Here is a 22,388-nt window from a genome sequence, read left to right as displayed (position 1 = left end):
CAGAGGAGATTTACTAGAATGGTATCAGAGATACAAGAATTCAGCTAATGTGGAAAGAATAGGGGTCTGGGGTGTGTGAAGCAGGGGTCCTTCTTCTTAGAGCAGAGATGTTAATGAGGCAGTTAATAGCTGTGTTCAACATTGTGAAGAGTTTTTATAAGAACAAAGAAGTTTGACTACAATTCGACAGAGCCTTGGTGAGATCACACCTGGAGAACTGTGTACAGTTTTGGTTCCCCTTATCTAACGAAGGACATTCTTGCCTTGAAGTGTAACAAAGTGTCACTCGATTGCTTCCTGGGATGAGGGAATTGTCCGATGAGAAGAAATTGAGTCGACAAGGCCGATATTCCTCGTACTCGGCCCTGTGGGACTGGGTCGGCCCGGACCTGCTGGAAGTATACGAGAGTATGCTCCTGGCCGGCAGCATGTCAGAATCCATGAGGAAAGGCATCATCACCCTCATTTACAAGCGGAAGGGGGAGAGGGCAGAAATCAGCAATTGGCGGCCCATCTCACTGCTTAATGTTGACTACAAGATTCTGTCCAAAGTCATAGCCAGTCAAGTCAAGTCTGCTCTGGAGTTGGTGATCCACCATGATCAGACCTGTACTGTACCGGCAGGAAGATCTCTGATAGTCTCGTGCTACTCAGGGATACGATCGCCTACGTACGGGACAGGAGGGTGGACACCTGCCTCATCAGCCTGGACCAGGAGAAGGCTTTTGACAGGATATCGCACACCTACATGATGGATGTGCTTTCCAAAATGGGGTTTGGGGAGGGAATCTGCAATTGGATCAAACTGCTCTACACAAACATCAGTAGCGCAGTCTCAATCAACGGGTGGGAATCGGAAAGTTTCCCGATCAAATCTGGAGTCAGACAGGGCTGTCCTCTCTCCCCGGTCTTGTTTGTTTGCTGTATTGAACCCTTTGCTGAGTCTATTTGGAAGGATGCGAGCATAAGAGGGTTGACAATCCCAGGCAGCGGAGGCACTCAGGTCAAAACCTCCCAGTACATGGATGATGTCGCCGCCTTCTGCTCGGATCCGCTGTCCGTGCGCAGACTGATGAGCATCTGCGACCAGTTCGAACTGGCCTCGGGAGCCAAAGTTAACCACGGCAAGAGCGAGGCCATGTTCTTTGGGAACTGGGCTGACCGATCCTTTGTCCCCTTCACCGTCAGGTCAGACTACCTGAATATGCTGGGGATATGGTTCGGAAGGGAGGGGCAGAGATCCCTCTCCATTGTAGGTAAGAACCTGGTCATCAAGTGCGAGGCACTCACGTTGTTGCTGTACATGGCGCAGGTCTGGCCCATACCCCACTCCTGCGCTGTGGCAGTCACCCGAGCCATTTTCTGTTTCATCTGAGGATCTAAAATGGACCGGGTCCAGAGGGACACGATGTTAAAATCTCTGGACAAGGGCGGCAAAAATGTACCCAACGTGGCCCTCATCCTGATGACCACCTTCGTGTGCGGCTGCATCAAGCTGTGTGTAGACCTCCAGTACGCAAACTCCAACTGTCACTACGTGCTGTGGTTCTATCTGTCCCCGGTGTTGTGAAGGATGGGCCTGGTCACATTGCCGCGGAACGCTCCATGCAGTTGGGACGTGCCTTACCACCTATCCTTCGTGGAGCAGTTTCTGCAGGAAAACACCTTTGACCACCGGTCCATCAGGCAGTGGTCTGCATGGAATGTCCTCAAGGCCCTACAGGAAAAGGAGACAGTGGATCCTGTCGGATGGTTCGCCGAGCAGACTGTCAAAGTCATTTGGCGGAATGCCTCATCACCAGAACTTTTAAACAAGCACCAAGATGTAGCTTGACTGGTGGTGAGAAGGGCCCTCCCCATCAGATCCTTCATGCACACCCGACGTCTCGCCCCCTCCGCACAATGCCCCCGTGGTGGCTGTGGTGGGGAAGAGAGGGTCACCCACCTCCTCCTGGAATGTGTTTTCGCAAAGCAGGTGTGGAAAGAGATCCAGTGGTTTTTTTCGAGGTTCATCCCAAGCAGCTCTGTAACACAGGAGTCTGTGCTCTACGGGCTGTTCCCAGGGAAGCACACCGAGACAAACATCAACTGCTGATGGAGGACTATCAATTCGGTGAAAGACGCCCTTTGGTCTGCCCGAAACTTGCTGGTCTTCCAGCGCAAAGAGTTGTCCACCACCGAATGTTGCAGACTGGCACATTCCAATGTCCAGGACTACGTACTGAGGGACGCACTAAAGCTTGGGGCAGCCGCAGCAAAGGCTCAATGAGGAAAGACCACTGTGTTAGTTCCCCCCACCAAGCTGAACTGAGGGGCTGGATCCATGGGAAGCCACTCGAACTGTATCGTTGATATTTTCAATTGCTGTAAATGTAAAACTGTAATTGGCATGACAATTGTGAAATGGAAGGGTTGTGAAGAAACTCATGACAGTATTGAAGGAAACTGATCTCCCTTGCAATGTTTGTATTTTTTGGTGCTGTTTTGAAACTGTTTGGCAATGTAATTTTTACAGATTTTTATGAATAAACTATATTTTGGAAATAAAAAAAAAGATATTCCTCAGAATTTAGAAGAGTGAGAGGTAATCTTACTGGCACCTAAAAATCTTAAGGGATTTAACAGGGTAAATGCTGGGAGGATGTTTCCTCTGGCTGGGGAATCTAGAACTAGGGATCCCAGTCTCAGTATAAATGGCTCAATCATTCAGGACTGAGAAGAGGAGAATTTCTTTTCACTCAAAGTATTGTGAATCTTTGGAATTCTCTACACACAGTGGTTAGCATCGCAGCCTCACAGCTCCTGTGACCTCGGTTCTGTTCCGGGTATTGCCTGTGCGGAGTTTGCAAGTTCTCTCTGTGACCCCGTGGGTTTCCGCCGGGTGCTCTGGTTTCCTCCCACAGCCAAAGACTTGCAGGTTGATAGGTAAATTGGCCATTGTAAATTGCCCCTAGTGTAGATAGGTGGTAGGAGAATGGTGGGAACGTGGTAGGGAATATGGGATGAATGTAGGATTAGTATAAATGGGTGATTGTTGGTCGGCACAGACTCGGTGAGCCGAAGGGCCTTTTTCAGTGCTGTATCTCTCTGTGACTCTAGAGATGTGGATGCTCAATTATTGGGTATATCCAAGAGAGAGATCGATAGGCTTTTGGATACTAAGGGAATCAAGGGATCTGTGCTCGTGTGGTAAGATGGAGTTGGTGTAGGAGATCAGCTGTGATCTTATCTGAATAATAACAGAAGATTCTGGAAACGCTCGGCAGTTCCAGCAGTATCTGTGGAGAGAGGAAAGGAGGAGCAATGTTTCAGGTCTATAGAAGGGTCACAGAACTGGACCATTAACCCGAGCTTCTCTTCTCCACAGTTGTTTCCGGACTGGCTGAGTGTTTTCAGTATTTTAGGCTTTTTCTTTCTGTATTTCATCCTTTTCCCATTTGACTATTTGCTGTGAAACTTTCAGCGTTGTGCTCAGTTCTTTGTGTCGTTGTGTTTTCTTTATTTGAAGTAATGTAAATAGTATCCTGAAATGAATTTGCCAAATGGTTGGGCAAATTGTTACAACCAGTTTTTGAGCAAGTTCTCCAAATGGACAGTGAAGGATTCCTTCACATTTGTGAAGACCATACAGGACTTGCATATCGATAGCAATGCCGTGTCCATGTGTCATTTGACATTGCTAGACTATTCACCAATGTACCATTTCAGGAAGCCATAGATATTTGCACTGCAGTGCTATATCATGGCAATCTCGACCCGTCACCATTGTGTGAATCAGTATTCATTGAACTCGGCAACTTGCACAGTTGAGTTCAGTTTGATTGACACCATGTATCGCTGGTGTTGCCATGGGATCCCCTCCAGGCCCAGCTCTCACAAACATCTTTGTTGGATTCCATGACAAACCTGTTTTTAAGGGAATGACACCTAACCTCCGACCTCTTGCATATTTCCAATATGTAGATGATATGTTTGCTATATTTGAATCCACAGCTGCATGAAATAACTTCCTTGCACGTCTTCATGGGCTCCATCCTGCACTCAAATTCACCTTTGGAATGGAGCTGTCAAATGAGCTCCCTTTCCTTGATGTACTAGTTGAGAAATCTGGTTTTCTACCACGGTCTACCACAAACCTACCTTCACTGGTCAATGCACGCGTTGGGATTATTACAGTTCCACGGGCTATAAGATTGGTCTTATCGGCAACCTCATAAATAGGGCTGAGCCATTTGCTCACCATGCAAGCTTGATGCTGAAATAGGGCGAATCAAAGACATCCTGCATTACAATGGCTCCACTGATCAGATCATTTCTATCTGTATATCACACAAACTTATAAATGGGCTGAAGGCCGTCATTTTGAGCCCTGAAAAGTGCCCAGTCTACTCAAATTACCCTGGAAGGGTAATTTATCCCCAGTATTTGAGTAACAGGTGAAGCTCGCTATTTCCTGCTGTTACTATGCAGGAGCAACAAGTGTGGTGTTTGCCACTAACAGGATGCTGCTGTCAAGCAAAAGAGACGTCCTGTCTATCACACAAATAAGTAACGTGATACATGAATTTCAATACCAGTGTGATGCTAGGTTTCTAGACCGTACATCCCAAAACTGGCGGATTGTATCAAATAACATGTCCCTTCCGCTGTTCGCAATGGGCCCTACCCAACCAACCCGTGCTTGCAAAACTCAAAACACAGTATCCAACATGAGATGAGATTCCACAATAGGACAACATTTGCTAAATAATTCTCAGTGTGCTAAGAATTACACTGACAACCGATTTAAGACTGTCAGTAGGGCTCGCAGTGTGGTGCACTGGTGTGTACTGTAAACTACATATATTAATACACAGGGCCCTGTTCTTTGCAGATAGAAAGAACATGCACACACATTGTGCCAGTTTCAGCTAAACAAAATAAGTGACAGCATTCACTGGCTGATTCCTCAGGGCAATGCCCTGACCAATCAGAGTCAAGCTGCCTGGTTTAAATTTCAAACAAAGCTGGGCAGTTATCTGTCAGTTACCATAAACTGGTGCATTCTGAATGGCAATGCCTCGCCCAATCAGAGTTCACTTGCCAACCAATCAGAACTCTATTCTCATACAGAAGAAAGTTGTTGTTTTCCTTTAAATTGGTATTCTTGTGGATTGCCCTGCTGAGTGCAAGACAAAAACAACTGGCTACCAAAGTTTGGACAACATGTCACTATTTTCACGAAATGATTACTTTCATTTTCAATATAAAAATATAAAGCAATATGAGTGTAACATTTACAGACAAATTCTATTACCTCACATTGCCTGATTCTTTCACACTGACAGACTATGTGAACTACTGTCCCGATTTTGCAGTTCTCACTTCCAGTTAGCAAATGTCAGCAATCTGTGATACAGTGCAGTTTACAGATCAGACCGTCAATCACAACATGCAATAATTGTTCAGCTTATGTTGGACTGGTGGGATTTAGAAATGCCAGGAATTGAGATGAGCTGTTATTGTATTTAATTATTTGTTTCATGGGATGTGGACGTCGCCAGCCAGGCCAGCATTTATTGTCCATCCCTAATTGCCCATGAGAAGGTGGTGGTGAGCTTCCTTATTGAACCACTGCAGTCCATGCGGGGTAGGTACACCCACAGTGCTATTAGGAAGGGAGTTCCAGGATTTTGACCCAGCGACAGTGAAGGAATGGCGATATAGTTCCAAGTCAGGATGATGTGTAGCTTGGAGGAGAACTTTCAGGTGGTGGTGTTCCCATGCATCTGCTGCCCTTGTCCTTCTAGGCAATAGAGGATGCAGGTTTGGAAGGTGCTGCCTGAGTAGCCTTGGTGCATTGTTGCAGTGCATCTTGTAGATGGTACACACTGCTGCCACTGTACGTCAGTGGTGGAGGGAGTGAATGTTGTGGATGGGGTGCCAATCAAGCATGTTGTTTTGTCCTGGATGGTGTCGAGCTTCTTGAGTGTTGTTGGAGCTGCACCCACCCAGGCAAGTGGAGAGTATTCCATCACACTCCAGACTTGTGCCTTGTAAATGGTGGACAGGCTTTGGGAGTCAGGAGGTGAGTTACTCACCGCATGATTCCTACCCTCTGACCAGCTCATGTAGTCACACTATTTATAAGGCTACTCCAGTTCAGTTTCTGGTCAATGGGAACGCCCAGGAAGTTGATAATGGGGGATTCAGCGATCGTAATGCTGTTGAATGTCAATGGGAGATGGTTAGATTCTCTCTTGTTGGAGATGGTCATTGCCTGGTACTTGTGTGGCATGAATGTTACGTGCCACTTATCAGCCCAAGCCTGGATATTGTCCAGGTCTTGCTGCATTTCTGCATGGACTGCTTCAGTATCTGAGGAGTCGCGAATGGTGCTGAATGTTGCAATCATCAGCAAACATCCCCACTTCTGACCTGATGATTGAAGGAAGGTCACTGATGAAGTAGTGAAGAAGGGTGAGCCGAGGATACTACCCTGAGGAACTCCAGCAGTAATGTCCTGGAGCTGAGATGATTGACCTCCAACAATCGCAACCATTTTCCTTTGTGATAGGTACAATTCCAACCAGTGGAGAGTTTTCCTCTTGATTCCCATTGACTCCAGTTTTGCTCTGGCTCCATGATGCCATACTCAGTCAAATGCTACCTTGATGTCAAGGGCAGACACTCTCACCTCACCTCTTGAGTTCAGCTCTTTTGTCCTTGTTTGAACCAAGGCTGTAATGAGGTCAGGAGCTGAATGGCCCTGGCGGAACCCAACTGAGTGTTACTGAACAGGTTATTGTGAAGCAAGTGCCACTTGATATCACTGTCGATGACACCTTCCATCACTATACTGATGATTGAGAGTACACCGATGCGGCAGCAATTGGCTGGGTTGGATTTGTCCTGCTATCTGTGTACAGGGCATACCTGGGCAATTTTCCACATTGCCGAGTAGATGCCAGTGTTGTAGCTGTACTGGAACAGCTTGGCTAGGGGCGTGGCAAGTTCTGGAGCACAGGTCTTCAGTACCATTGCCGGAATATTGCCAGGGCCTGTAGCCTTTGCTGTATCCAATGCCTTCATTCGTTTCTTGATATCACCCGGAGTGAACTGAATTGGCTGAAGACTGGCATCTGTGATGCTGGGGACTTCAGGAGGAGGACGAGATGGATCATCAACCCGGCACTTCTGGCTGAAGATTGTTGCAAATTCTTAATCCTTGTCTTTTGCACTGATGTGCTGGGCTCCCCCATCATTGAGGTTGGGGATATTTGTGGAGCCACCTCCTCCTGTTGGTTGTTTAATTGTCCACCACCATTCATCATTGGATGTGGCAGGGTGTCGATCTGATCCGTTGGTTGTGGGATCACTTAGCCCTGTCTATTACATGCTGCTTCTGCTGTTTGGCATGAAAGTAGTCCTGGGCTGTAGCTTCATCAGGCTGACGCCTCATTTCAAGGTATGCCTGGTGCTTCTCCTGGCATGTCCTCCTGCACTCTTCATTGAATTCGGGTTGATCCACAGCTTGTTGGTAATGTTAGAGTGGGGGAATATGCCGGGCCATGAGGTGACAGATTGTGGTTGAGTGCAATTCTGCCGCTGCTAATGGTCCACAGCACCTCATGGATGCCCAGCTACGCATTGCTAGATCTGTTCAAAATCTATCCCATTTAGCACAGTGGTAGTGGCACACAACACAATGCAGGGTATCCTCAATGTGAAGACGGGACTTCATCTCCACAAGGATTGTGCAGTGGTCACTCCTACCAATACTGTCATTGACAGATGCATCTGCGGCAGGCAGATTGGTGAGGATGAGGTCAAGTATGTTTTTCCCTCTTGTTAGTTCCCTCATCACCTACTGCAGACCCAATCGAGCAGCTATGTCCTTTAGGACTCGGCCAGCATGGTCAGTAGTGGTGCTACCGAGCCACTCATAGTGATGGACATTGACATCCCCCAGCCAGACTACATTCTGCGCGCTGTTCCACCTCAGTGCTCCCTCCAAGTGGTGATCAACATAGAGGAGTACTGACTCATCAGCTGAGGGGCGGGGAGAGGGTGTGGTTGGGAGGGGGTGGTAGGTGATAATCAGCAGGAGGTTTCCTTGCCCATGTTTGACCTGATGCCATGAGTTAGCCCAAACATTAGTTGCACCGTTATGTCAAATCAGTCGGTCTGTTGCCCTGTACATGTCAGTGAGAATCATTCTCAGCGCTCAGAACTCCCAGAAAAAGTAAAGTGGAAAAATGTCATTTCATAACCCAAAGGCTCTTTTCAGAACCACCCACAGTCTCTGTGAAAGGATTAGTTACTGTCAGGAGGGAGTCTGAGATGGAGTATTTGTAACAGTGGATTGATCAGTTTCACATCTGATGAAAGGTCACTGACCTGAAACGTTAACTCTGCTTCTCTCCATACAGATGCTGCCAGACCTGCTGAGTATTTCCAGCATTTCTTGTTTTCATTATAGCACAGAGTTCCCATTTCAAAGTTACAGAATTAACCACAATAATGTACTCTGAGATTCAAGTTAAATACCAGCCCAATATTGACACACATTATGAGTTTATAAGTTTCAGTATTAATTCCCATAGTGCATCCTGACATATACATTAGATATAACATAACATAAGAAATAGGAGCAGGAGTAGGCCATTCGGCCCCTCAAGCCTGCCCCGCCATTCAGTAAGATCATGGCTGATCTGCCCCAGACCTCAATTCCTCTTTCATGCCAGCTCTTCATAGCCCTCAACTGTCCAATATTTCAAAAATCTATCTACTTCCTCTTTAAATACTTTCAGTGATCTCGTCTCCACAACTGTCTGGGGTAGATAATTCCAGACATTCACTACCCTCTGAGAGAAGAAATTCCTTTGCATCTCAGTTTTAAATGAGTGTCCCCTTATTCTGTAACTATGTCGCCTTGTTTGAGATTCCCCCACTAGTGGAAACATCTTCTCAACATCGACCCTGTTAATAAAAACAAGAAATGCTGGAAATACTCAGCAGGTCTGGCAGCATCTGTGAAGAGAGAAGCAGAGTTAATGTTTCAGGTCAGAGGCCCTTCTTCACCCTGTTAAGCACCCTCAGAATCTTGTTTGTTTCAAAAAGATCACCCCTCATTCTTCTGAACTCGAATGAATAACCTGTTTAGCCGTTCTTGATAAGTCAACCCCTTCATCTCAGGAATCAGCTGAGTGAATCGCTTTTGAACTCCTCCAATGCCAGTACATCCTTTCTTAAGTCTAAATCTCAAGTGTGATATCAAATTGAGAGAATCTGAAAGATAGTATAACCTGAGATACAAACTGAGAATTCAGTTTAAAACTCCCCCTGGATTGTGAAAATAAAAGATACAATAGCAATTTAATTTGTAAAGACTGTGCGTTGGATCACATTCCAGCCCTCATCCAGTATCAGACTGGAAGATACTGTAGCAATTCCATCAGTGCAGACTCAGCTCGACATTGCAGAGCAGGGAACATATTTAAACAACCCGGAACACTTTTACACAAGATGGATCATATTTACACAAGTAAGAAGATCGTTAACCAACAGGGAACCATTTTACACAATAACAGAGAACATCTTTACACAACAGCGAATACAGTAACACAACAGAGAACATATTACACAGCAGGAAAAATATTTTAAAAACACAGGGGACATCTTTACACAATAGAGAACACGATTACATAAATCATTGGTCTCTCGCTGTCTCTGCCTGGTTTTCTGTGTGTCTTTCTCTGTCTGTTCCTTTCTGGGTCCTGATAATCTCTTCCTGGTTTTCTGTGTGTATTTCTCTGCCTGCCTCATTGTCGGTGCTGTGACTCACTGTCCTTGTGTCATTGTGCAATGAGGGTGAGTCCGTCAGCACGTGTGTTGCTGAGTCTGGGATTCTTGAGCATTCAGACGACAATCCTATTTTTATAAAAACATTGGGGAAATGAACATATTTCACTAACAGGCAGCAAAAATTTAAAACAGTAGTTAGCCGAGTGGCGCAGCGGAAGCGTGCTGGCCCCGTAACCCAGAGATCAATAGATCGAAACCATTCTCTGCTATTTATGTTCGGTAGCAACACAAACAGTTCACTTTTAAAACATCATAACAAGATGCTTCCTGAGGCACTCTACTGCAATCAGCTTTTTTCTTCTCGTGAACACATCAATCAGTAACAACTCACTGTTGCTCACACGAACACAAGCTGCACAAACTGCAAACACGGACCAGCCGTGTCTCTCCCCCTTTGTCAACCCCTTCCTGCAGAGCCTCTGCTCCACCACCAGATGGTGATGTTGGCCACAATAAAACCAGGGCAAATGGTCACAGTCAGGAGACGGTCAGCAACAGAAAATAAAGCAATAATAGGGAAAACCTTTACACAACAACAGGGGACATCTTTACACAACAGAAAACATATTTACACAACAGGAAATACCTTCAGATAACAGGGAGAACACAATCATACAAATGCCTTGTTTCTCCATCTCAGTCTCGTTGCCTCTCTCTCTGTCCCTCACTTTTGCTTCCTCATCATCTATTCTTGGTTTTCTGTGTGTTTTTCTCTCTGTCCCGTTGTCGATGGTGTTACTCAGCGTCCTTGTAACATTGTGTAGCCAGGCTGAGCCTCCCAACACCTGTGTTGCTGTAATAAAAACAGAAAATGCTGGAAATGCTCAGCAGGTCTGGCAGCATCTGTGCAGAGAGAAACAGTTAACAGTTCAGGTCGGTTTCCTTAGCTCACATTAACTTTGTTTCTTTCTCCACAGATGCCGCCAGACCTGCTGACTATTTCAAGCATTTTCTGTTTATGTTTCAGATTTCCAGCATCTGCAGTATTTTGCTTTTGTACGTGTGTTGCTATGTCTGGGACTGTTTGAGTGCAATGCTATTGCTTTATAAACAGCGTTGAAACAAACATTTATCTCGCGAACATACAGCACTAAGACACAGCTGGATATAAACAGCAGCCTGCAGCAGAGGGCGCAGTGGAAGTTTATTAACACAAATAATTCACCAACACTATATTTACTGCTGCCCACAATCACACCGTGCTTCATCTCAACACGTTTTAATCTTAATTTACATCAACTTCTTGCTTCCAACAAACACTTCAATTTGGAACACAGCTTCCAAATCACCTTTATTCACAAACCCGAACACAAGCTGCAAATGCTGCAAACACACACCAGCCCAGACTTTCCCCTTTCTGTCAACCCATTCCTGCATCACTGCCTCTCCATCAACAGTTGTCGCTAGAATCACACAATCATAGAATGGCTACAGCACAGAAGGAGGTCGTTCGGCCTGTCGAACCCGTGCTGGATCTCTGTTGGAGCAACTCACCTCGTCTCACTCCCCAGTCAGTTCAATTTTGGTGGTGGGAAAACTTCTCGAAAGAATAATTCGGGACAAAATTAATAGTCCCATGGACAAATGTGGGTTAATTCAAGAAAGCCAGCATGGATTTCTTAAGGGAAAATCATGTTTAACTGTCCTTCTGGAGTTTTTTGATGAGGTAACAGAGAGGGTTGATGAGGGCAATGCTGTTGATGTGGTGTACATGGACTTTCAAAAAGTCTGGCAGCATCTGAAAGGTCACTGAGCTGAAACATTAACTCTGTTTCTCTCTCCACAGATGCTGCCAGACCTGCTGAGTACTTCCAGCACTTTTTGTTTATATTTCAGATTTCTAGCATCTGCAGTATTTTGCTTTTATTGACTTTCAAAAGGAGTTTGATGCAATGCAACACAACAGACTTGTGAGCAAAGTTATAACTCATGGAATAAAAGGGACAGTAGTAACATGGATATGGAATTGGCTGAGTGACAGGAAACAAAGAGTAGTGAGCAATGGATGTTCTTCGGACTAGAGGAAGGTTTGTAGTGGAGTTCCCCAGGAGTCAGTGTTGGGACTCTTGCCTTTCCTGATATATATTAATGACCTAGACCTTGGTGTACAGGGCAGAATTTCAAAGTTTATGGATGATACGAAAATTGGAAGCATTGTGAACTGTAAGGATGATAGTGCAGAACTTCAAAAGGACATAGACAAGTTGGTGGAATGGGAGGACAGATGACAGGTGAAGTTCAATGCAGAGAAATGTGAATTGATTCATTTTGGTAGGAAGAACATGGAGAGACAATATAGAATAAAGGGTACAATTCTAAAGGGGGTCCAGGAGCAGAGGGACCTGGGGGTATAAGTCATTGATTGAGAGAGCGGTTAATAAAGCATACAGTATCCTCGGCTTTAGTGATAGAGGCATAGAGTACAAGAACAAGGAGGTCATGTTGAACTTGTATAAGACACTAGACTCAGCTGAAGTACTGAGTCCAGTTCTGGGCGCACACTTTAGGAAAGATGTGAAGGCATTGGAGAGATTATGGAAAAGATTCATGAGAATGGTTCCAGGGATGAGGAACTTCAGTTATGAAGATAGATTGGAGAAGTTAGGACTGTTTTCCTTGGAGAAAAGAAGGCTAAGAGGAGATTTCATAGTGGTATTCAAAATGATGAGGGGTGTGGACAGAGTGGATAGGGAGAAACTGTTCCCACTTGTGAAAGGATTGAGAACGAGAGGGCACAGATTTAAAGTAATTGGTAAAAGAAGCAAAAGCGACATGAGGAAAAACTTTTTCACACAGCGAGTGGTTAAAGTATGAACTGCCTGAGAATGTGATGGAGGCAGGTTCAGTTGAAGAATTCAAAGGGGAATTAGACTGTTCTCTGAAAAGGAAGAATGTGCAGGATTATGGGGAGAGGACGGGGAAGTGACATGAGTTGAATTGCTCATTTGGAGAGTCAGTGCAGACATGATGGGCCAAATGGCCTCCTTCTGTGTAGTAACAATTCTGTGATTCTGTGATTCCAATATTCGAGTCATTTCTATATATGGTGGTCCTGACACTGACCCTTGTGGACATCACTGTTCGCCATCTTCCATTCTGAAAGACAACCAAATATCACAACTCGCTTTTCTTGATATTTCATCCATTTTTTAATCGAAGCAGATACTGACCCTCCTATTCCAGGAGCCTGAGTTTTGTTACCCAGCCTTTTATGTGGTAGTTTGTCAAACGCTTTCTTAAAATCCATATAGGCAACATCCATTGCTTTCCTTTCATCAACCTTTTCTGTTACTTCATCAAAAAAATCAGTTATTTATTAATAGATGCAGCACTGAAACAGGCCCTTCGGCCCATCAAGTCTATGTCAACCAACAACCACCCATTTATACTAATCCTACATTCATCCTACATTCCCTGTCACATCCCCCACCATTCTTCTCCCACCTCTCTACACTAGGGGCAATTTACAATGGCCAATTTACCTATCAATCTGCAAGTCTTTGGCTGTGGGAGGAAACCGGAGCACCCGGCGGAAACCCACGCGGTCACAGAGAGAACTCAAATAATGAACTGATTGCCTCATTAGTTCTGTTAATAATACAATGATTTAATAGACAAAGATTTGCAACATTCCTGCCCATAAATCTTGATAACAGAGAGTGTGTGGATCTCCTGGCTCAGAATGTTTAATGGATACAGTCCTCATATCCGACAAGGAACCCCTGAACATCCACAGTAAAGACAGTGTGGATGAGGAAATGTAAGAGCCGGGAGCTGAAACTCAGGGACGGCCGAGCTCTCCTGTCATTGAGCTTGTGTGCCTGCTCTGCTCGCCGCACTTCCGGCTCTACTTTGTTTCCAATGAAAAGATGAAAAGGGCCGTTCGGTTTTCCTCTCACTGACAGCGTGTTTCACTCGGGTTAATATAACCCGGGACTTTTGCTGCTGAAATGAATTCTGCAAGGTCCCAGCAAACACACCAGCTCCCTCCTTTCTCCCCTCTTTTTATTGGATTGTTTTACCAGGAGGGGCTCAATAATAACAAACCCCCTGCAGGGAATGACCACAAATTGAGCATGTAAATGGGGCAAGTGGGCAGCTTTCTGGGTTCTCGGTTCTCCCTAACCCGCCCCTCCCTCCCTCCAGTCCAAGCCCCTCTTCACTTTCTTTGGGACTTTGATGAGGGTGAAATGGGGAAAGTTCCCATTGATGTTTGAATGCTGAATTGCTGCAGGGATCTGCGCAGGCGCGATGCAGCACCGCCCCCAGTGAGACGTCACAATGAGGAGTGGAGCGCATGCGCAGCCTTTCCCCAACCCAGTCTGTGAAGTCATTCACTCAATCTGTGGAAGATGGTTTAAATCAGCTGCGAATGGAGACTTCCCGGGCCTGGGGGAAGGGAACAAACAGCATCTGCTTCCAGCAGCCACTGCTTTGGAACCTGAATGGATGTGGTTATTCTTGGACACAAAGAAAAGTGCAGCGAGCTTTTTCCAACACACTAAAATAAAAGCAAAATACTGCGGATGCTGGAAATCTGAAACAAAAACAAGAAATGCTGGAATCACTCAGCAGGTCTGGCAGCATCTGTGGAAAGAGAAGCAGAGTTAACGTTTCGAACATTCCGAAGAAGGGTCACTGACCCGAAACGTTAACTCTGCTTCTCTTTCCACAGATGCTGCCAGACCTGCTGAGTGATTCCAGCATTTCTTGTTTTTGTTTCGTGCCAACACACAGTCGGTACAGGATCACTCCCAAAGCACAGAGATACTGCCAGCTCATCAGTTCCACTGGAACAAACAAAAGAAGTAGTCAGACACTGATCCCAAAGTCAAGAGACACATTTTCATTCAGTCAAACAACAGCAGGAGAGACAGAAGTTGATTCCATTTCACTCCAATTCAGTACAGCTGATAGGTTGATACATCAATCGCAGTCCAAAAACAAACACACTGTCAGATCTAAATAAACTCTGTCACCATGGCCACATTTAAAAAATAAAACTTGAAATTGAACAGACAAAATTTACCTGATTGAAAGGTACAGAATGAATGCAAGGAGGCTTCAAGGGGATTTGGACAGGGTAAGTGAATGGGCAAGAACATGGCAGACGGAATATAATGTGAATAAGTGTGAAGTTCTCCACTTTGGTAGAATAAACAGAAAGACAGAGTATTTCTTAAATGGTGAGAGGTTGGAAAGTGTTGATGTCCAAAGGGACCTGGGTGTCCTTGTTCATGAGACACTAAAAGCTAGTGTGCAGGTGCAGAAAGCAATTAATAATGCAAATGGTATGTTGTCTTCATTGAAAGGGGATTTGAGTACATGGTTAAACATGTATTGCTTCAATTGTATAAAGTCTAGATGAGACCGCACCTGGAATATTCTGTACAATTTTGGTTTCCTTATCTAAGGAAGGATAGACGTGTCATGGAGAGAGTGCAACGGAGATTCACCAGACTAATCCCCTGGGATGGTGGGATTGTCTTATGATGAGAGACTGCAGAAACTGGGCCGAAATTCTCTGGAGTTTCGAAGAATGAAAGGTGATCTCATTGAAACAGACAAAATTCTTACAGGGTGTGACAGGGTAGATATGGATAGGATGTTTCCTTTGTCTGGTGAGTCTAGAACAAGGAGACACAGTCTCAGAATAAGGATAGGCTATTTGAGACTGAGATGAGCAGGAATTTCTTTACTCAGTGGGTGGGAACTCTGTGGAATTCTTTATCCCAGAGGGCTGTGGAGCCTCAATCATTGAGCATATTCAAGACAGAAATCGATAGATTTCTAAATACTAACGGGATCAAGGGATATGGAGATCGCAGGGAAAAATGGCGTAGAGGTAGATGATCAGTCACGATCTGTTTGAATGGCGGAGCAGGCTCGATGGGCTGAATGGCCTAATGCCCCTATTTCCTATGATCCCATGAATCCCAATAATGTACATCAGACGTTAGACCAAGTCATGCATTACATACCAGTTCAAAAATCCCACAGAGATTAAGACTGAAAGATACAGTATCAATTCCATTACTACAAAATGAAGGACTTGGAGCTTGCAGACCAGCCCATGTATAAGATTGAAAGTTATATTTTCATTCACAATCGTTTTCACAGAGCTAAATATTAAATAACAATCCACAACTTGTACAGGACGACCAAATAAAACCTACAACTGTAAAATACAGTTAATCCATATTTTAAATTAAACACAAGGCAAACAAATATTGATACATCAAGAGAGCGGGAAACAGTGAGAGCAGAATGGAGCATAAAGAGCCCAGGAGAGGGAGCAAGAGTTCACTCAGAGTGCAGGGAACAGCGAGAGCAGATGCAAAAAAAGGCAAAGGAAAACACAATTAATGGGAGAACACTGAATGGTGTAGAGGAAGTGAGGGACGTTGGAGTGAATGTCCACAGATCCCTGAAGGTAGCAGGACAGGTCAATAAGGTGGTTCAGCAGGTATATGGAATCCTTTCCTTTATTAGCTGAGGTACAGAATAGAAGGGTGATCTGGGTGTCCATGTCAATAAGTCACTGAAAGCTGACATGTAGGTGCAGCAAGCAATTAAGAAGGCTAATAGTATGTTAGCCTTTATCGCAAGAGGATTTGAGTACAGGAATAGTGAATTCTTGCTTCAATTGTAAAGAACCTTGGTGAGACCGCACTTGGAGTACTGTGTGCAGTTTTGGTCCCCTGACCTTAGGAAGGATATTATTGCCACAGAGGGAGTGCAACAAAGGTTCATCAGACTTGTTCCTGGGATGGTGGGACTGTCCTATGAAGAGAGATTGGGGAAACGGGCTGTATTCTCTAGAGTTTCAAAGAATGAGAGGTGATCCCATTGAAACCCACAAAATACTTAAAGGACAGTCAGGGTAGATGCAGCTGAGATGTTTCTCCTGGTTGGGGAGTCGAGAACCAGGGGACGCAATTTCAAAATAATGGGGAAACCACTTAGAACAAAGAACAAAGAAAATTACAGCACAGGAACAGGCCCTTCGGCCCTCCAAGCCTGCGCTGATCCAGATCCTCTATCTAAACCTGTCGCCTATTTGCTAAGGGTCTGTATCTCTTTGCTTCCTGCCCATTCATGTATCTGTCTAGATACATCTTAAAAGACGCGATCGTGTCCACGTCTACCACCTCCGCTGGCAACGTGTTCCAGGCACCCACCACCCTCTGTGTAAAGAACTTTCCACGCATATCCCCCCTAAACTTTTCCCCTCTCACTTTGAACTCGTGACCCCTCGTAATTGAATCCCCCACTCTGGGAAAAAGCGTCTTGCTATCCACCCTGTCTATACCTCTCATGATTTTGTACACCTCAATCAGGTCCCCCCTCAACCTCCGTCTTTCTAATGAAAATAATCCTAATCTACTCAACCTCTCTTCATAGCTAGCGCCCTCCATACCAGGCAACATCCTGGTGAACCTCCTCTGCACCCTCTCCAAAGCATCTACATCCTTTTGGTAATGTGGCGACCAGAACTGCACGCAGTATTCCAAATGTGGCCGAACCAAAGTCTTATACAACTGTAACATGACCTGCCAACTCTTGTACTCAATACCCCGTCCAATGAAGGAAAGCATGCCGTATGCCTTCTTGACCACTCCATTGACCTGCGTTGCCACCTTCAGGGAACAATGGACCTGAACACCCAAATCTCTCTGTACATCAATTTTCCCCAGGACTTTTCCATTTATTGTATAGTTCACTCTTGAATTGGATCCTACAAAATGCACCACCTCGCATTTGCCCGGATTGAACTCCATCTGCCGTTTCTCTGCCCAACTCTCCAACCTATCCATATTCTGCTGTATCCTCTGACAGTCCCCTTCACTATCTGCTACTCCACCAATCTTAGTGTCGTCTGCAAACTTGCTAATCAGACCACCTATACTTTCCTCCAAATCATTTATGTATATCACAAACAACAGTGGTCCCAGCACGGGTCCCTGTGGAACACCACTGGTCACACGTCTCCATTTTGAGAAACTCCCTTCCACTGCTACTCTCTGTCTCCTGTTGCCCAGCCAGTTCTTTATCCATCTAGCTAGTACACCCTGGACCCCATGCGACTTCAATTTCTCCATCAGCCTACCATGGGGAACCTTATCAAACGCCTTACTGAAGTCCATGTACATGACAGCTACAGCCCTTCCCTCATCAATCAATTTTGTCACTTCCTCAAAGAATTCTATTAAGTTGGTAAGACATGACCTTCCCTGCACAAAACCATGTTGCCTATCACTGATAAGCCCATTTTCTTCCAAATGGGAATAGATCCTATCCCTAAGTATCTTCTCCAGCAGCTTCCCTACCACTGACGTCAGGCTCACCGGTCTATAATTACCTGGATTATCCCTGCTACCCTTCTTAAACAAGGGAACAACATTAGCAATTCTCCAGTCCTCCGGGACCTCACCCGTGTTTAAGGATGCTGCAAAGATATCTGTTAAGGCCCCAGCTATTTCCTCTCTCGCTTCCCTCAGTAACCTGGGATAGATCCCATCCGGACCTGGGGACTTGTCCACCTTAATGCCTTTTGGAATACCCAACACTTCCTCCCTCCTTATGCCGACTTGACGTAGAGTAATCAAACATCTATCCCTAACCTCAACATCTGTCATGTCCCTCTCCTCGGTGAATACCGATGCAAAGTACTCATTTAGAATCTCACCCATTTTCTCTGACTCCACGCATAATTTTTCTCCTTTGTCCTTGAGTGGGCCAATCCTTTCTCTAGTTACCCTCTTGCTCCTTATATATGAATAAAAGGCTTTGGGATTTTCCTTAACCTTGTTTGCTAAAGATATTTCATGACCCCTTTTAGCCCTCTTAATTCCTCGTTTCAGATTGGTCCTACATTCCCAATATTCTTCCAAAGCTTCGTCTTTCTTCAGCTGCCTCGACCTTATTTATGCTTCCTTTTTCCTCTTAGCTAGTTTCACAATTTCACCTGTCATCCATGGTTCCCATATCTTGCCATTTCTATCCCTCATTTTCACAGGAACATGTCTCTCTTGCACGCTAAATCAACCTCTCTTTAAAAGCCTCCCACATATCAAATGTGGATTTATCTTCAAACAGCTGCTCCCACTCTACATTCCCCAGCTCCTGCCGAATGTTGGTATCGTTGGCCTTCCCCCAATTTAGCACTCTTCCTTTAGGACCACTCTCATCTTTGTCCATGAGTATTCTAAGACTTACGGAATTGTGATCACTATTCCCAAAGTAGTCCCCTACTGAAACTTCAACCACCTGGCCGGGCTCATTCCCCAACACCAGGTCCAGTCTGGCCCCTTCCCGAGTTGGACTATTTACATACTGCTCTGGAAAACCTTCCTGGATGCTCCTTACAAATTCTGCTCCATCTAGACCTCTAACACTAAGTGAATCCCAGTCAATGTTGGGAAAATTAAAATCTCCTATCAGCACCACCCTGTTGCTCCTACATCTTTCCATAATCTGTTCACATATTTGTACCTCTATCTCATGCTTGCTGTTGGGAGGCCTGCAGTACAGCCCCAACATTGTTACCGCACCCTTCCTATTTCTGAGTTCTGCCCATATTGCCTCACTGCTCGAGTCCTCCATAGTGCCCTCCTTCAGCACAGCTGTGATATCCTCTTTGACCAGTAATGCAACTCCTCCACCCCTTTTACCTCCCTCTCTATCCCGCCTGAAGCATCGATATCCTGGGATATTTAGTTGCCAATCGTGCCCTTCCCTCAACCAAGTCTCAGTAATAGCAATAACATCATACTCCCAGGTCCTAATCTAAGCCCTAAGTTCATCTGCCTCACCTACTACGCTTCTTGCATTAAAACAAATGCACCTCAGACCACCAGTCCCTCTGCGTTCATCATCTGCTCCCTGCCTACTCTTCCCCTTAGTCACGCTGACTTCATTATCTAGTTCCTTACAGGCTTTAGTTACTACCTCCTTACTGTCCACTGACCTCCTCATTTGGTTCCCATCCCCCTGCCACATTAGTTTAAACCCTCCCCAACAGCGTTAGCAAAAGCACCTCCAAGGACACATGGGACAGAGATGAGGAGAAATGTTGTTACTCAGAAGGTTGTGAATCTTTGGAATTCTTTACCCCAGAGGGCTGTGGAAGCTCAGTCATTGAGTATGTTTAAAGCAGAGATTGACAGATTTCTAAATACAAATGGTGTAAGGGAATATGAGGAAAGTGTGGGGAAAAGGGCATTGAAGTGGATGATCAACCATGATCATATTGAATGGTGGGGCAGGCTCGATGGGCTGAATGGCCGACTCCTGCTCCTATGTTCCGATGTTCCTAACTCCACATGATCGGCGAGGCACAGCTTCAGGCCGACTTGTCGGGTGGTGTAAACAGATATCACTGCTTCTGATCTTCACCAGGACAGAGTGAGATGTAACATTGATCATCAAACAGACTGTGAGAGAATAGAACAGAGTAAAAGACTGTGGAATAACAAATAGATTTGATTGGAATGTTGAATTTTGATTGGAATGGATAAAACAGCAGATTAAATTGGGATTCTCATCATTATATTGATCTGGGACAGAAAAACGAAACTGATGGAAAGAAGGGAAGAAGGAAGAAAAGAAAGGATGGAACTGTTCAGTTTTTTTGAGTTTTTTCACCCACCCATCAAAGCTGGATTAAAAAGAAGATGCAAATAACAAAGAATTTCACCAAAAAAAGAGATTAAATGCTGCCGAAACCTTGGATCGAAGGATGCCCCAATAGATCACCTGTTTAACTGTCTCCTCACTGGGGGATTTCAATCAGTGAGTGATATTATTCTCTACCTTTTTTTTTTGTTAAATGAACCCAGAACTGTCACTTGGAATTAATATCTGTGTTTCGACTCCTGAATAATAAAATTGTGAGTTTCTCGATATTTTCTGGACACATTTCCAGCTGAAAGAACTAAGAACTCTTTTCTAATTTACACAATACTATATACACACTCATCAAGCCTCCGAAACTGACATCCTTGGTGCTGCTCTCTCCTCCCAAACCTCATCTCATGTGACTGTTACATCATCACTCTGACAGTGGGAGGGGTTGATCCCACTGTTTTCAGCATTAACCCTTTACATCCTTGTAATACACTGTCTGTCCAAAAAATGGGTGGAGGGAACTTGTTTCATTTATTGAAACACCAACAGCTGCCAGTTGAAAATCAACTCAAACCCATCAGAGAGAGAGAGAGAGACTGTCAGAGAACTTCCTGCATCCAGTCCTGACCCTGTTACACTCCGCAACTGCTCACCCAGACCCCACTGAACACTGTTCCCGAGACACTTCAAATACTGTTTACAAAAGGCAGAAAAGGCCAAAGTTAATCACAGCTGTATTGAATAGAACAAAGTTTAATATCTTCTCACCGTCTCTCGGTAACCACATGAGACACAGGTTTTCTTATTTGGTTCCTTTGATTTTTCTTGTTCCTTACTGACAAATATTCCAAACCTCGGCTCAACCCTCTCGCTTGCGTCATGTCCCAGTCACGGTTGAAAGCAACACATAACGACAGAAACACTCTGAAACATACAACACGGTCACACTTTCCTTCAGTGAGATGAATGTCGAGCTTTTTTCCAGGTTGAATGCATCTGTGAACAAACTTCTATGAAAGAAGTTGCCTTTGAAATATCAGCACTGAATTTCTGTACAAGGAGGAACAGCCATTCCAAACTCAGATCCTTCACAATGGCTGTTTTCTCCTGTGACTGAAATTCATTATGCAATTTGAATTCGAAGTCAAAGTTCACAAGACACGGATAAAATTATTGATTAGGAAACTTCTAAAGCACACTGTAATAAGGCTCTGCTGGGAGTTGAACCCAGGATCTCCAGTTTACTAGACAGGTGCTGTAACCAACTAAGCTACAGAGCCAGTTTGAAAGCGCTTGTGCAGTTGAAATCAGAGAAGGGCACTATTTATTCTAAAAAAAAAACAACAAATGCTGGAACCACTTCGCAGGTCTGGCAGCATCTGTGGAAAGAGAAGCAGAGTTAACGTTTTGGGTCAGTGACCCTTCTTTGGAACTTCCGAAGAAGGGTCATTGATCCGAAACGTTAACTCTGCTTCTCTTTCCACAGATGCTGCCAGACCTGCTGAGTGGTTCCAGCATTTATTGTTTTTATTTCAGATTTCCAGCATCCGCAGTATTTTGCTACTATTTATTCTCATCCCATTTCTCCACTGGTCACAGCATATTTTAACTTTTCCCACTTACTGATACAGTCAATCATATTCTCTATTTTTCCCAGAACTGAGAATGAATGTTTTGGAAGAAAATACATAATTCAATTTTTTCCAAAAGGTTACAGAACACAACATGTGAGTAATATTCCCCATTGCTTTCTCAGTACTGATGGATTGTGAAGCGGGAGTCAGCCAGAAGTCCCACTGAGCCGCAGTGACTCTGAGCTGACAATGAAATGAGATAAAGTTCAATCTTTCACAGTGAGATGCTGCAGAGAGATAAGATTCCCGAATCAAAGTGAGACTTTCTCATACTGTTGT

The 22,388-nt window shown here is 44.7% G+C and overlaps 1 non-coding gene across 1 annotated transcript; it reads right to left on the bottom strand.

The window, feature by feature from the left end:
- Nucleotides 1–21,681: 21,681 nt before the first annotated feature.
- On the bottom strand, nt 21,682–21,755 carry trnat-agu (transfer RNA threonine (anticodon AGU)). The gene has a single exon. It is a non-coding gene; the product is annotated as a tRNA-Thr (tRNA).
- Between the last annotated feature and the right edge of the window lie 633 nt (nt 21,756–22,388).

The sequence above is a fragment of the Heterodontus francisci genome, unplaced genomic scaffold (genome assembly GCF_036365525.1).
Source record: "Heterodontus francisci isolate sHetFra1 unplaced genomic scaffold, sHetFra1.hap1 HAP1_SCAFFOLD_43, whole genome shotgun sequence".
NCBI lineage: Eukaryota > Metazoa > Chordata > Chondrichthyes > Heterodontiformes > Heterodontidae > Heterodontus > Heterodontus francisci.
This window is presented reverse-complemented; position numbering and strand designations above follow the sequence as displayed.